The following is a 16,276-nucleotide window of genomic DNA, read 5'->3' as shown; positions in this document are numbered from 1 at the left end:
TCTCCTGGATTTCTGAGAGAGTCTGAAGTTCACGTCTCCAAATATGCTGTAGGCCCCAAGTTTCAGTTCAGTTCAGTCGCTCAGTCGTGTCCAACTCTTTGTGAGCCCAGGGGTTGCAGCACGCCAGGCCTCCCTGTCCGTCACCAACTCCTGGAGTTTACTCAAACTCATGCCTATTGAGTTAGGCCCCAAGTTTGGTCTTTAGAAACTCATGAGAATGTGGACCTATGATGCCCTTTAAGTGTCCTCATCTCTCATGCCTGACTGTAGCTCACAGTTTACTTTTTAACTCTTCCCTTCTCTTTTCTCTTTCCGTCTCTATCTCTTTTATATGCTCATCACTCTTGGAATTTTCTTTCTTTCTTTTTTTTTAATAAGCTCCACAGTGAAGAGTTTTATAATTATCCAATATCTAATTGTATTCCCCAAAAGTCTACTATATCACCCAATTAAAAGGATTTTTCCCCCCAAAACCATGGTATGTCTAGCAGTTTCAGCATTGTACTTTGCATTGTTAGAGACTCAATAAATATGAATTGAAGAACTATTGAGAGAAGGTGGCAAGACAGACTAACCCTGATTATATTTTCCCCTTGTTTAATTGTATCTCTCTTTGGGTTTTTTATTTTTACAGTAGATTTATTGAATTTTTAAATATCGGCACCGTTTTTCATCTTATGCCTCCAGCCACTCTATTGTGATTAGTATTATACATTAAACATTGAAGATTTGACTGTTCTTTGTGAGTAACAACTACTTATCAAGGCTCATTGTCAGAATTCCAGCTAGTGCTGAAAGAGACCAAATGATCTGGCCAATATGTTTTAGAGCTTGTACAAAGAAATTGTGCAACGTTAAGTATATATATCTAGAAAGAGAAGTTATATAATTATTACTTTGAGTTTCTAATTTAAAACCACAAATGTAAACAGAAGTTTGCTTGAAACTGCAAAGTCTTCTAAATATAACTTACTTTAACAGTACTTAATTATAATTTAGACTTGAAGCCGTAGCAAGTGAGGAAGTAGTGTATAAAATAGATCAATTTAAATGAGATTGAATTGTGAAACAAAGGTATTTTTTAGTACATAGAATATAGCTAAAACTAATCATTTGAGAAAGGAAGACATTTGGAAATTTACTTGGAGTATTATTTTGTAAAATATTGAATATTCTTGCAAATAATACTTTACAGTTAAATTTCATATTTACATGCACATATAGTACTTCAATATATTTTTAATTTTGAAGAAGACATATTTTAGGTTTACTGTTAAGGCTTTTAAACAGAAGGCTAGGGAAATGAAATTTTAACTATTAATTCTGTTCTCTTTAGAATGGAAAGAAATTTTTTTCAGTTTCCATTTCTCAATTGTAAATATGATTTATAGGTTTTGTTTTCTTCGTCTTTTAATGATCTTAGTATAGTGAATAAAATTCAAAATGCAATCTAAGAATCCAAGCTAAATTTGTAGCTTAGAGATTGATTGTAGTTTGCTTTGGAAAAAAAAAAAGAAGAGGTAACATTGAGACCACATCAACAGAAAGTTAAAAAAATTCTTAAAGAGATGGGAATACCAGACCATCTTACCTGCCTCCTAAGAAACCTGTATGCAGGTCAAGAAGCAGCAGTTAGAATTGGACATGGAACAATGGGACATGGACTGGTTCCAAATTGGGGAAAAAGTACATCAAGGCTATATATTGTCACTGTGCTTATTTAACTTAAATGCAGAGTACATCATCCAAAGTGCCAGGCTGGATGCAGTTCAAGCTGAAATCAAGATTGCTGGGAGAAATGTCAATAACATCAGATATGCAGATGACACCACCCTTATGGCAGAAAGCAAAGAGGAACTAAAGAATCTCTTGATGAAAGTGAAAGAGGAGAGTGAAAAAATTGGCTTAAAACTCAGCATTCAGAAAATGAGGATCATGGCCTCTGGTCCCATCATTTCATGGCAAATAGGTGGGGAAACAGTAGAAACAGTGACCAACTTTATTTTCTTGGGCTCCAAAATCACTGCATATGGTGACTGCAGCCATGAAATTAAAAGACACTTGCTCCTCAGAAGAATAGCTATGACAAACCTAGACAGCATATTAAAAAGCAGAAACATTAGTTTGCTGACCAATGTCCATCTAGTCAAAGTTATGGTTTTTCCAGTAGTCATGTATGGATGTGAGAGTTGAACCATAAAGAAGGCTGAGCGCTGAAGAATCTATGCTTTCAAACTGTGCTGCTGGACAAGACTTTGATCTCAAGGAGATCAAACCAGTCAATTCTAAAGGAAATCAACCCTGAACATTCATTGGAAGCACTGATGCTGAAGCTCTAATAATTTGGCCACCTGATGCGAAGAGCCGACTCACTGGAAAAGAACCTGATGCTGGGAAAGATTGAAGGCAGGAGAAGACGGGGATAACAGAGGATGAGGTGGTTGGATGGCATTACCGATTCAATGGACAATGAGTTTGAGCAAACTCCGGGAGATGGTGAAGGACAGGGAACCTGGCGTGCTGCAGCCATGGGGTCTTTAAGAGTTGGGTGGACCCAACTGAGCACATAGCACATACAACCACATAGCAGTGATGTAGTTGAACAGCTTCTCGTTTTATTTTTCAAACACAAAGTTTATTTCACAAAATCTCTGAAGTGTAAATGGGTACATAAAGAGGAGAGAATGCAAAAGTACATTTGGGAGGTTGAAGACATGTATTTTCTGCCAAAATAGTGCACTTACATAGTTTAAAAGAATTAGCAAAGGGTGATATTAAGAAAATCCGGAAGTCCTATATAGTATTCTTCCCCAGTCTTTCCATTTCCTAGAAGGAAGAGCTTTAAATTTCTTCCTTACTCTTTTCTTTCTTTTTTTTTTAAGTTCTAGGTTTACTGCATAAGTTTTTTTAAGTTTCCAAACTATGTGCTTATGCTTCTATTTTTGTGTGAGAACCCAACCTGTTTGCTCTCTTTTCCTCCCAGTATGATACCATTTTTAATTCTTACCTTGTATATAGCTTTCTGCATGTTTATTTCTTGTTCCACTAATCATGGATTTTGTTTCTTGATTGTAAACTTTGTAGCCTCAGGGTATACTAGAGTTTCTTTCCCTTCTCTGTTTGTATATCTACCTTTCATGTTTATCATCCAAACACTTACTTTTGCATTGTCACAGGAGATAACAGTGTCTTACATAATAGAAATTTTACTTTTTCTGTGCTTGTCTGTAGCAGCAGTAGTAATAATAATTCAGTTCAATTCAGTTCAGTCTCTTAGTCATGTCTGACTCTTTGAGACCCCATGGGCTGCAGCATGCCAGGCTTCCCTGTCCATCACCACCTCCAGGAGCTTGTTCAGACTCATGTCCATCGAGTTGGTGATGCCATCCAACCATCTCATCCTCTGTCGTCCCCTTTTCTCCTCCTGCTTTCAGTCATTTCCAGCATCAGGGTCTTTTCAAATGACTCAGTTCTTTGCATCAGTTGGCCCAGGTATTGGAGTTTCAGCTTTAGCATCAGTCCTTCCAATGAATATTCAGGACTGATTTCCTTTGACTGGTTTGATCTCCTTGCAGTCCAAGGGACTCTCAAGAGTCTTCTCCAACACCACAGTTCAGAAGCATCCATTCTTTGGCGCTCACTTTTCTTTATAGTCTGACTCTCACATCTGTACATGACTACTGGAAAAACCATAGCTTTGACTAGATGGACCTTTGTTGGCAAAGTAATGTCTTTGCTTTTTAATATGCTATCTAGGTTGGTCATAGATTTTCTTCCAAGTAGCAAGTGTCTTTTAATTTCATGGCTGCTAGTGGTGGTAATTGAAAGTACTTAGATAGTCCCGGCTATGTGCCAAGCACTTTGCATGTATTAAATATATATATATTTATATTGTTTTATAATACATACATGTATACACACACAGATATTTTACATATATTAAACCTACTTAATCATCTAGTTGACCTTGATGGTATAGGTGATATTATAGTCTCCAGTTTACTGACAAGGAAATTTAAGTCACTTAGGAAGTGGTAGAGCTGAGCACGTTAAAATGTAGAAATTGAAAATCAGTAAATGTTTACAGCTGTGACTGTAAAAGTTGCCACTGTCAAGATATATACTATTATCATGTTTCCTTTCTTATATAACATTTATTTTGTGATTTTAAAAATTATTATTTTTCTTTATTGCCCCCTGTTTTTGTGCTAAAATTCCCCAGTTTTCTCTCTTTCCAAATATGGAGGCCTTTATAAAATCTCTGCAGTTTTCTTATTCAGTGATCTCTTCAACTCACCCTTTTTGGAGGTAAGCATTTATTTCATTTGAGTACTATAAATTTTTGTTATTTCAAATTATATAATGTGGCAGATTTTTACATTGATTTTGAAAACTGAATTATGAGAGAAATGTTTCCTATAATTTTGCGATACTCTTTAAAATGATTAAAGATAACATGTTCTGAAAGAATATTATAGGAAAGGTTGATGTTCTAATACCAAACACGCCCTCTGAACACAACTTTTATTTTTAACTTTTTACTTTGTATTGGAGTATCACTGATTAACAATGTTGTGATAGTTTCAGGTAAACAGCAAAGGGACTCAACCATACATATATGTGTATCTATTCTCCCCCAAACTCCCCTGCCATCCAAGCTGCCACATAACATTGAGCTGAGTTCCCTGTGCTATACAGTAGGTGCTTGTTATCCATTTTAAATATAGCAATGTGTACAATGTGCATCGCAAATGCAGTAACTATCCCTTTCCCCTATCCATCCTCCTTGGTGACCATATATTCATTCTCTAAGACAGAACACAACTATTTTAATGTCCGTCAAACTTGAAATATTTATTTAGTAACAAAAGACTTGAAGTTTAAGTCACTTGAAACATACAGGAAGAGCCTCTGGTTTCAAAATGTGTTATTTGCTATTAATACCTACCCCAAAGTGATATATTGTACCCCCTCTGCTGGAACTAAAACGCCTAGACTGCAGGCATGTTCTTTTAAAGCCATTGATTCCCTCCTTGTTTCTTCCCATCCTTCTTTCATTTACAGCTCAGGTTATGCTGGCAAGATGAAGAGTTGGTTTGGATACCAGCTGTCCTTCTGGGAGTCAATAGAAGCATAGTGATTGATAGTACGGGCATTGAAGGCAGACTGCTGGAGCTTAAATCTCAATTCTAGCGCTAAATCATGGATGCGTCTTTGGACATTTTAGGTTCTGTGCGTCAGTCTCTTCACTTGGAAAATGGGCAAATAGAAGTTGGTTCATAAGATAATGGTAAAACTCCTACATTGGTGTGTGGACTCTAAGTGTGTCTGAGCCGTTACTGTTGCTCTCACCACCATCACTGTCAGTACAGTGGTTCCTAAAGTAGCCTTCCTTTTTCACCCTCTGCCTGTTCCAGCCTCTCTTCCACATTGCTCCTGAATGATCCTCCTTAGGTGGATAGTTATTAATATTGACTCTTTCTTTGAAAGTCCTCAAATGGGTCTTCTTTGCTTCCTAGATGTAATTGTTCTTTGTACCTGTTATTAAAGCCAATCTTTCTTTATAAAGAATTGGCAGGACTCCTAGCCAGGTATGGCTGATTATGTCTGTTATTCTTATTTAGATTCTCTCTTGGAATGATCAACATCATCTTTTGATGCTCTTTCATGTTCCTTGTTGGTTCATGCTTAAAAGATAGAACAGTTGCTGCATCTTCTGTCATTTTGTGCAAAATCCACACTTACCTGTATCTCTATAGGAGAAGGAAATGGCAACCCACTCAAGTATTCTTGCCTAGAGAATCCTGTGGACAGAGGAGCCTGGTGGGCTGCCATCTATGAGGTCACACAGAGTTGGACACGATTGAAGTGACTTAGCATGCATGCATGCATTGGAGAAGGAAATGGCAACCCACTCCAGTGTTCCTGCCTGGAGAATCCCAGGGACGGGGGAGCCTGGTGGGCTGCCGTCTATGGGGTCACAGAGAGTCAGACACGATTGAAGTGACTTAGCGGCAGCACCAGCTATAGGTGAAGTTTTATATCTTTATTTGTTTTCTTTTATTTAGATCCAGGCAAATTGAGGAATTGAGGATGAGTCTTCATTTCCTCAAACTGTCTGTTGCCCCTCCCTGGACAGATCTTGAAATGGTTTTCTTTTCTTTCTCTTTCTCTCTGTGCTGTGGGGGTGTACTGTAGAGTTCTCTCAAATTCCTGGTGGAGTATCACCTTCAAGAACAGTACAACGTTATTAAAAAATCAAAACAAGTAAAACATTCCAAAGCATTGTGTCCTTTAATGGCACACTTTTCTTTTTCCTTCTTGTAGTCTAAATATTTCATGTTCTTTTTATGCACAGGCCATTTAGATTGTTATTGAATGAAAGACCCTTGTTGCTATTCTCAAATGCCATTTCTTTTCCATTTGTATAATGTTCTTTCAGTTCCCTATCGATTGAGTAATACATGTTAAATTTGGGGCCTTGTTGCCTCTCTTCAGCCTTGATGTTTAAGTAAGTTTTGATTCATTTTTTAAAACTAGTCCTATCATTTGTTGTTGAAATGTTTTCTGCTTCACCATCTCATTGTGTTATAATATTTATTTTTAATAAAACATTTATAGTACAAAACTCAAATGGTGCTAAAAACCTATAAAAATCATCAGCTGTCCACTTTGCTCCATCCTTTCCCTGGACTCTTTCTCTTTCAACCATTTTGAACTGTTTGATTCTATCTTCCGGTATTTGCCAACGTATTTTGAGATACTAGTATCTATAAGTTGCTATCCTTTCACTGATTTTATTCCTTTCATGGAAGATCATGGTTTTTACATGTAAGAAATTTTAAATTCAAGAAACTTGACCTCTCTTTGTTGCTTTTTAGTTCTTAAGTCATGTCTGACTATTTGTGACCCCATGGACTGTAGCCCGCCAGGCTCCTCTGTCCATGGGATAACCTCTTTTAGTAGATTTTAAAAAGTAGAGTATAGCTCTCCTTTAAATCAGAACTAACTTGTTAAATTTCTCTTTAGAATTTGAGTCCTACATATACATTGAACACTGTTATTTTAGAGCAGAAATGTTGGTGAAATTTGTTTCATTTACTTTATTGTATTTGGTATTATATCTGTGGACCTTTTTCTAAAAGTTTCTTTGAGTAGTAAGTATATTTTTAGAACTAGTTTCTCTCCTCTTCTGCTTTTAAAATAAAAAATGCAATAAAAACAATACATTTTCTTTAGGGCAAATGTTTTCCTGTGCCCCTGTATTTTTTATATGAAATGATCTTTTCATTATTTTCTTTTGACTGATTTTCTTTTGTTTTTAGTTTTTTAGCTTTCTAATTTATTAGAGTATGATCTACCAATACAATCTATTCAGATATTTTTAAAAGATTATTTTAAAATTCATTTTATGATACCTTTATGATTAATTTTTATCAGTGTTTCATAGGCATATATAAAACTATAAGCTTTGTTTAAGAGATAGGAAGTTTTCTGTATAGTTATTAAATCAAGTTTGTGGATTGTATTAATCAATTTCACTATTTATATATTCATTTCACTTTATTTTGTCTATCTGTGTATTTCTGACAAAAATGTACTGATTTCTTATTTCATTGAAATACATTTTTTTTGCGTATTCAATACTCTTTGCTTTATATAATTTAACTTTTAAATTGTTTATGCTGTTTAGTCAGCTTAACCTTGAATTGCATATTGTGTGATATTAATATAATACTCATGCTTTCTTTGGGGGGCACTTTAGCTGATATTTCTTGGCTCTTCCCTTTATTTTAAGCTTTTCCTAGTCATTCAATTTTAAATGTTTCTTATAAACAGCCTGTATATGACCTTTGTCTTTTTAACTCATCTAACAGTCTTTTAGTGGGAGAATTCAGCTTTCTTTTGAATTCTAATGTGTGATTTTTTTTTTTTTTAATTTTTACCTTGTTACTTATGTTTGTGACTTTTTTCATTTTTCTTAATTTAGCATATATTTTCAAGTTTATACTTATTTCCCGGTTTTCCCTTATTTATGTGTCAGTTATTCTGTATTTTTCCATTTCATTATTGGCCACCTTCCCTTTCGATTGTTCATAAATCCAATTTTTCCCTTTGTTTTAACATGAAAAATGATACCAACATTTTCCCTCACCTTCACACACTAATTCTCTCCTTTAATGTTCCTAAATTTCTTTGGAGATAATTTAATTTTTAGGTCCAGATTTATGTTAGATGTTTCTGTGTTAAAAATTCGTATTGAACAGTTATTCTGTATTATGTATATTTTATTATTCATTTAGTTAATTCTGTATAGAAGGTAAAATAATTACATTCTTTGTTACATGAATGGTTTTATTTCTGATTCAATTATTGATCCATTAGAATCCTTTCTGAAGTTCTTTCATTAATTGGGGCAGTAGGTGATATGATCTTTGACTCTTTAATTTTGGAAAACATTTCTCTCCCACTGAAGGATGTTTAGCTTGTACTGCTTTTTCCCTAGCAATCTAGATGTTACTGTTCTTTCTTGTCAATTCCAGCATTACAAATGAAAGGTTCAATGTTAATTTGATTATTTTTTAGTGTTAAGTAATTATTCTTTCTGGTAACTTGTAAGATTTCCTTTTTATCCTTAAAGTTTAGGAATTTTAGTGTGATACTCTTGAAGGTGTTCCTTTTTCTTCTTTAGTCCTGCCTGGATCTTGGATTGCCCTGTAGGGTTGCAATTCAATCTTTTCTTTATTCACGGAAATTTTCTTTCATATAACTTTAGCTATTGCCTTTCTTCTATTATCTTTTTCTCTTCCCCCTTTTAGAGACTCTTTGGGAACTCTTCCTGTGGTTGGTATGTTAGTTAGGTTGCTTAAATCTGTTCTTCACGGCCTTGTTCTTTTTCCTTTATGATTTTCACCTCTTCATATTTTCAGTTCATAATTTGAGATTTCTTCCAGTTGATCTTTAGTCACTCTTAGTCACCATTTACAGTCCATCTTCTCTTTTAATTTATCTACTGAATTATTCAGCTTGAAGATTTTACCTTTAAATTTTTCACTTAATTTATTTTCTTAAAATCTATAGAAATTACTTTTTGTTCTCTGCTCGATTCTTCTTAAGTAGTCACATTATTTTTTACCTCTGTTTTGTCCCTATCCATTGGGAAATCTGTTAGGTCTGTTCTCTCCTTCTCTGTCCTGTCATTTGGTATGTGGTTCACACGTGCATTGGGGTTCAGGTCGAGCTGTTAGTGGACCTTAGGTTGTTTTAATCCTATAAAAAATCTCAGCCTGCACTGTAGCAGCAGGCATGTTGTATATTTCATGTATACTTGGAGGATCTGTGCCTTCCTTCTAATCTTCTTGCATTCCCAGCCTCAGGGGGACAAGGGACTCCTTCTCCTCTTGAGTGCCTCCTGAGCACACACTTGTGCACTTAGGTATGTGTAGAACTCTCCTGGGTCTTGCTTGGAGCCCAGAGCAGAGCAAGTCCTACACCAGTCCTCTTCCAAGATGCTTACAATCCATGGCCACATTCTTCAGGCCCTGCTCACTACCTGCTGGCCTCTATATCACCAGCTGGCTCAAGAGAGGCAAATGGGTTGGATTTGGGATTGAAGTGGAGAAGGTAAGTCAAATCCAGGGTTCTTTTTCTCCCCAGAGTCTTGAATTTTTATGCTTTATTCATAGCCTCAGTTGGTATTTCATCCCTCTGTGCCTTTATCATGTGTTTAATGGCATTACAGAAGAAATTTCTATTTGGAAAGCCTATCTTTGACTGTCATGGTTTTCTCCAACCTATATGCATAACCTCTTGGACTTTACTAGAAAGTGGACTGTACTATACTTGGACTAGTCTAGGAAATGCCCTTTTAAGATATGCTTTGGACAAATAAACTCCTTTTGGAGAGTTTCTTGGTTTTAGATACACTTCTGAGAGAGTTTATTTGTTCCTATGCAAATTTTATTAAACAAGATATGAATGATCTGAATATCTTTACGCAACACAGAAGCCAGTTACACTAGGATAGAGACCAAGAATAAGAGGATAGATAGATGAAGAAATAGGAGCTGGAGGAAGAATCAGTTTTGGGTTATCAGTGGTGCTAGAAAAAGGATGTAATAACATGGACATTGAAAGTCATGTATAATCAGAAAACCTTTTTCTGGCCAATAGTCATAATCTGTTCTTTTCATAAGCCATCTACTGGACTTGCCAACAAGTAGTATTAGAAGCAGAGAAGGCAATGGCACCCCACTCCAGTACTCTTGCCTGGAAAAATCCCATGGGCGGAGGAGCCTGGTAGGCTACAGTCCATGGGGTCGCTAAGAGTTGTACACGACTGAGCGACTTCACTTTTACTTTTTACTTTCATGCACTGGAGAAGGAAATGGCAACCGACTCCAGTGTTCTTGCCTGGAGAATCCCAAGGACGGGGGAGCTTGGTGGGCTGCCGTCTCTGGGATCGCACAGAGTCGGACATGACTGAAGCGACTTAGCAGCAGCAGCAGCAGCAGTATTAGAAGAGATTATGAATTAAAGGGACCCATTCTGTTCCAGAAAATTAAAACAAGGAAGCATTCAGTTGAATCTCAGTGGATGAAAGAAAATACTGTACCCTATATTCATATGTTGTAAAGTTAGTACAAACATATGTATATTTATGTTTAAACATTGGCCTTAAATATTTGAGATTTGAATTATGCACACATGTTCTCCCTAATACTGATATTCAGTTTGTGCTAATCAGCCTCAGGCAAAGAGAATTTAAATTATACAACATGTGTAAACTTCACATTGAATGGTAATTAGTCTGTGCAGCTTAGTGGCACTTAATATTGAGGTTAATAGTTCAGTAAATATTTTAAAAGTCAGTGACTTGATCCCCAATTTATATGGGATTGATAAACTGAGAATTAGTGAAAGCTTCTATTCTGTGTCAGTAAGAATTTACTTCCTGATGTTGTATCTAAGTCTCTGTTTACATTTATTATATGTATGAATATGGAGGCAGGTGACTACATGTGAACTTTGCCATTTATCACAGGCCCAGGCCAAAGAAAATGTAACCTTCTGGAATAGAAACTGTTCTCTCACCTTTTTGTTATTTTCTAATTTTTTGTCTGGGTGTTATTATGAAAATATGTTTCCCTTCTTTTTTTCTTCTTCTTCTTCTTTTTTTTTTTTTTTTATGTTTCCCTTCTTAACTTTAAGTTGCTTTAGCTTAAAGATAGCTTTTGGATAAAGTGGAAGGAGCAAGAATAATTGGTTACTTGCTTGTATTAAGATTTGTTGGGTGGGTGAAAAGGTGACAGTAGGCATTTAATACCTAGACCAACATGGGGAGTAAAGTTATAAAACTTCTTGAGTTTTGTACTTAACATCATATGTATGTAATTAAGACGAGAACTTGAACTTTCTATGACACAAGAACCTGTGTCGTTACCACTATGTACTTTGCCTTAAGAATTCAGTTTGTCCTACAAAAGGATTTTGAAAATAAATCATGGAAGGACCCCTATAGAAGTCCTTTTTTTTTTCTTGGTGCAGAAATGTTATTATTTTTAAATTCTTAACTCTAGAAAATATGTTAGTAGGTTAAAATTTGTGTATTTATAAAACTGTACGTAATACTCCATGAAGACTGAATATTAAACAGCAGTGCTTGGGTGTTCTAGAGCCATAATTAGAATACTGTTTGCAAATTGCCAAAATTCTGTGGGTTAACAAACCAATTAAAAAAAAAAAACCTCAAGGATATTAGATTTCAAAACGTTCTTCCTTAATTTAGTTTGTCCATTATACTTTATATTTATTATTCATAGTATTGCTTAACATGCCAGGAAATGTCTTATAATAGGATTTATAAAATAACATCCTTTCAGTAATATGAATATGTACTGTCTTTAGCGTTCTGCTTTTAAATCTCAGATTAAAATATTTTATAAGGAATTATCTAGTTTAATGGATAAAAACATGTCTTTGCTTAGTAACTTCATTAATTTTATAATTTTTACATCAAATGCTCACTTGAGAATAATAAATGGAATAATTGGTATATGTCATTTTGTTGTTGAGCAAATAAGACACAACTTTTTATAATAAGAAAAATGTATATTCCACTATCATAAAACAATAACTTTTCATTTGGGATATGGCTTTATGAAGTTGATCTATATATATTTGTGTGGTTTTTTATTTTTGTGGTTTTTTTTTCCTTGTATAGACCCAATTGGTAGATTGTTCATTTTCATGAAAAGCATAGTCTTTGACTACGGGTCTTTCCTGGGTCCTGCTAGATATTTAAGGAATATAAGATTGGTTTACATATCATTAGACTTCAGTGGGTAAGTTACAGGTGAAAGATGTTAACAGGTTTTAGTTGAAAACCTGGGCATTTAATTGCCTGTGGTTCTGTTAGGAAGTGGAAGTAAGCAGGAAAGAGCTTGTCTTTTAGTACTGGTCTGGGTTTTTGCATGTCCAGATGCAAAAATCTACTTTATCTTCTTCTGTTTCTTCTTCTTACTATTCATGATAGAGGTTCAGAAACTGGTAAGTATGAACTCAGATTGTGTTCCTAGATAGAAAGCTTATTTATAGGTTTTATATTCTGAGGTATTTATATGAGTAAAAATATTGGTAACACAGTTAAAATGAAATAGAGATTAATTCTTTCCTTATGATTATACAATAGTAATTGCTGGAAGATTTTCAGTCCATTTGATGACCATTAGGTGAAATCTTTGTCCTTTTATTTATTTATTTATTATTTTGCTTGGAAGTATAGTTGACTTACAGTGTTTCAGGTGTACAGCAAGGTTGATACAGTTATACATATACACATGTATTATTTTTCAGATTATTTTTCATTATAGCTTATTATGAGATATTGACTATAGTTCACTGTGTTATACAGTAAACCTTGTTGCTTGTTGCATATCTATTTTTTTAATTAGAAATCTAGCATTGTATTCATGCTAAGTCAAACAAATGGAATCAAAATGTCATAAATTTTTAGTTAGGCAAAAAAGTTCATAGGTTTCTAAAATATATATATTATGCATATTATTTATATATAGGTATAGAAAAGCTTTTCTACTATGCTGATAAAGGCTTGAGAAAGAATATTGAAAGAGAAAAAAAGGAAGAGATGGAGAAATTGGAAAACATAAACTAAATTAAATGGGAGCACTGAATATGAACTAGAAAAAGGGAGACAAACTAGATAAAAGTAAAAGATCATCATATAGTCCAGTTGTTTTTAAACATGCCTGCTCATTAGAAGCATCTGGAGCTTTGGAGAAAAAAGGCAATACATGGGCATTTGTATTTTTCAAATTTTCCAAGATAATTCTGACATGCATCTGGATTTTAAAAAGTGATTACAGGTTTTTCTAGTAAATGGTAGTTTTGGTGAGATAGAATTCTATTATTTTTCCGTTGACCAATCATGATGCAGTGGTATTAAATGAGTAATAGTTACATAATCACAATGGTAAAAGATGTTTATCAGTTTTCACAATCAATAGCCAGACCAAAAAAAAAGATAATTACATTTGTAAACCATGATGGGAATATGATTAGCCTAACAATATAAAATAGTTTACATATGATTTGGGGGGTCAAGTGGAGTGATGTGGTTAAGTAGAAGTGCAGAAATATACATGTTTTCCAGAGCCAAATCTGTGTCTTTTGATTGGTGCAGTTAATCCATTTATATTTAAGGTAATTATTGATATGTATGATCCTATTACCATCTTCTTAATTGTTCTGGGTTTATTTCCTGTTGGTCTTTTCCTTGTCTTGTGTTTCCTGCTTAGAGAAGTTCCTTTAGCATTCATTGTAAAATGTTTAGTGGTGCTGAATTCTCTTAACTTTTGCTTGGCTGGAAATCTTTTGATTTCTCCATCAAATAAGAAGGAGAGTCTTGCTGGGTAGAGTATTCTTGGTTGTAGTTTCTTCCCTTTCATTGCTTTAAATATATCATGTCATTCCCTTCTGGTTTGTAGAGTTTCTGCAAATCAGAAATCAGCTGATAACCTGATGAAAATTCCCTTGTATGTCATTTGTCATTTTTCCCTTGTTGCTTTTAATAATTTATCTTTGTCTTTAATTTTTGTCACTTTGGTTACTGTGTGTCTTGGTGTGTTCCTCCTTGGGTTTATCCTGCCTGGGACTTTGTGCTTACTGGACTTGGTTAACTGTTTCCTTTCCCATGTTAGGGAAGTTTTCAGATATTATCTCTTCAAATATTTTCTCAGGTCCTTACTCTTTCTCCTCCTTCTGGAACCCCTATAATGTGAATGTTGGTGCATTTAATGTTGTCTCAGAGGTCTCTTGAGAGTCCCTTGGACTGCAAGGAGATCCAACCAGTCCATTCTGAAGGAGATCAGCCCTGGGATTTCTTTGGAAGGAATGATGCTAAAGCTGAAACTCCAGTACTTCGGCCACCTGATGCGAAGAGTTGACTCATTGGAAAAGACTCTGATGCTGGGAGGGATTGGGGGCAAGAGGAGAAGGGGATGACAGAGGATGAGATGGCTGGATGGCATCACTGACTCGATGGACATGAGTCTGAGTGAACTCCGGGAGTTGGTGATGGACAGGGAGGCCTGGCATGCTGCGATTCATGGTGTCGCAAAGAGTTGGACATGACTGAGTGACTGATCTGATCTGATCTGATCAGAGGTCTCTTAGGCTATTTTAATTTTTTTGTTTGTTTTTTTCTTTGTCTATATTTTGTCCTGTAGCAGTGATTTCCCCATTCTGTCCTCCAGGTCATTTATCTGTTCTTCTGCCTCAGTTATTCTACTGTGGATTCCTTCTAGTGTATTATTCACCTCTTTTTGTTCTTTAGTTCTTGTAGGTCTTTGGTAAACATTTCTTGCATCTTTTCCATTGTTTTCCCACAATCCTAAATCATCTTCACTATCATTATTCTGAATTATTTTTCTGGAAGGTTGCCTATCTCCAGTTCATTTAGTTGTTTTTCTGGAGTTTGATCTTGTCCCTTCATCTGGGACATAACTTTCTGCTTTTTCATTCTGATTAACTTTCTGTAATGTGGTTTTTGTTCTAGCTGCTGTGGGATTGTGGTTCTTCTTGTTTCTTCTGTCTGCCCTCTGATGGAGGAGGCTAAGAGGCTTGTGTAGACATCTGGATGAGAGGGATTAATGGTGGGAAAAACTGGGTCTTGCTCTAGTGGGCAGGATCTTTCTCAGTAAAGCTTTAATCCAGTTATCTGCTGATGGATGGGATTGCACTGTTCTGTCTGAGGCAACCCAGCCCTGGGGTCTGTGGGCTGTATGGTAGGGTTAACTGTGAACTCCAAGAGGGTTTACACCAAGGGGGACCTTCCAGGACTGCTGCTGCCAGGGCCCCTGTCTTTGTGTTGAACCCTGGCCAATCACACCTCTACCAGAGACCCTCTAACACTAGCGGGTAGTTTTGATTCAGTCTCCTGTGGGGGCTCTACTCCTTTCCTCTGGGTCCTGGTGTGCATAAGATTTTATTTGTGCTCTCCAAGACTGGAATCTCTGTTTCCTCCAGTCTTGTGGAAGTCCTATAATCAAATCCCTCTGACCTGCAAGGGCAGATTCCCTAGAGATTCCTAGTCTCTGTGAGGATCCCTAGTCTGGGAAGCCTGATGTGAGGTTCAGAACCTTTACAACAGTAGGAGAACTTACTTGGTATTATTGTTCTCCAGTTTGTGGGTCACCCACCCAGCAGGTTTGGGATTTATCATCATTGTGCCCCTCCTACCATCTCACTGTAGCTTCTTCTTTGTCTTTGGATGTGGGATATCTTTTCTTGGTGAGTTCCAGCATTCTCCTGTCGATGGTTATTCAACAGCTAGATGTGATTTTGGTGCTCTCACAGGAGGTGATGAGTACACGTCTTTCTACTTGTCCATCTTGAACAAGAAGCCCAAAATCTTTGTTCTTTTAGGTTTTTCTTTCCTTTCCTTTTATTTTTCTTCCTTTTTTTTTTTTTTGCTTTTTTTGTTGTTGCTAGTGGGTGGGAGACATATTCCTCAACTGAAGAAGTTTGGTTAGAAAAAATTGCTATTTATCTAAAATTGAGAATTATTTTATTTCTTTTTGAGGTCTTGTGATTCTTCATGTTAAAAAGTTATTAAAATTTAATATTATCTACCTCAGTATGTGACCCTTGGCTGTTTTTTCCTACCTCCTTTTCAATCTTTGCTGTAGTTGCATGCCACTCCCTAAATATAATCTGTTTTAGTTCATTATAATCCATGGTCTCCATGTACCTTTTT

The 16,276-nt window shown here is 35.7% G+C and overlaps 1 protein-coding gene across 1 annotated transcript in view; it reads left to right on the top strand.

Moving 5' to 3' along the window:
- The window catches only part of MLLT3 (myeloid/lymphoid or mixed-lineage leukemia (trithorax homolog, Drosophila); translocated to, 3), a 290,918-nt gene that overhangs the window by 198,920 nt on the left and 75,722 nt on the right, over positions 1-16,276 (top strand). The gene's annotated exons all lie outside the window — the stretch shown is intronic.

Source organism: Bison bison, unplaced genomic scaffold (assembly GCF_000754665.1).
Source record: "Bison bison bison isolate TAMUID 2011002044 unplaced genomic scaffold, Bison_UMD1.0 scf7180017864376, whole genome shotgun sequence".
Classification (NCBI taxonomy): Eukaryota; Metazoa; Chordata; class Mammalia; order Artiodactyla; family Bovidae; genus Bison; species Bison bison.
Note: the sequence above shows the minus strand (reverse complement) of the source record. Positions and strands in the feature narration are given on the sequence as shown.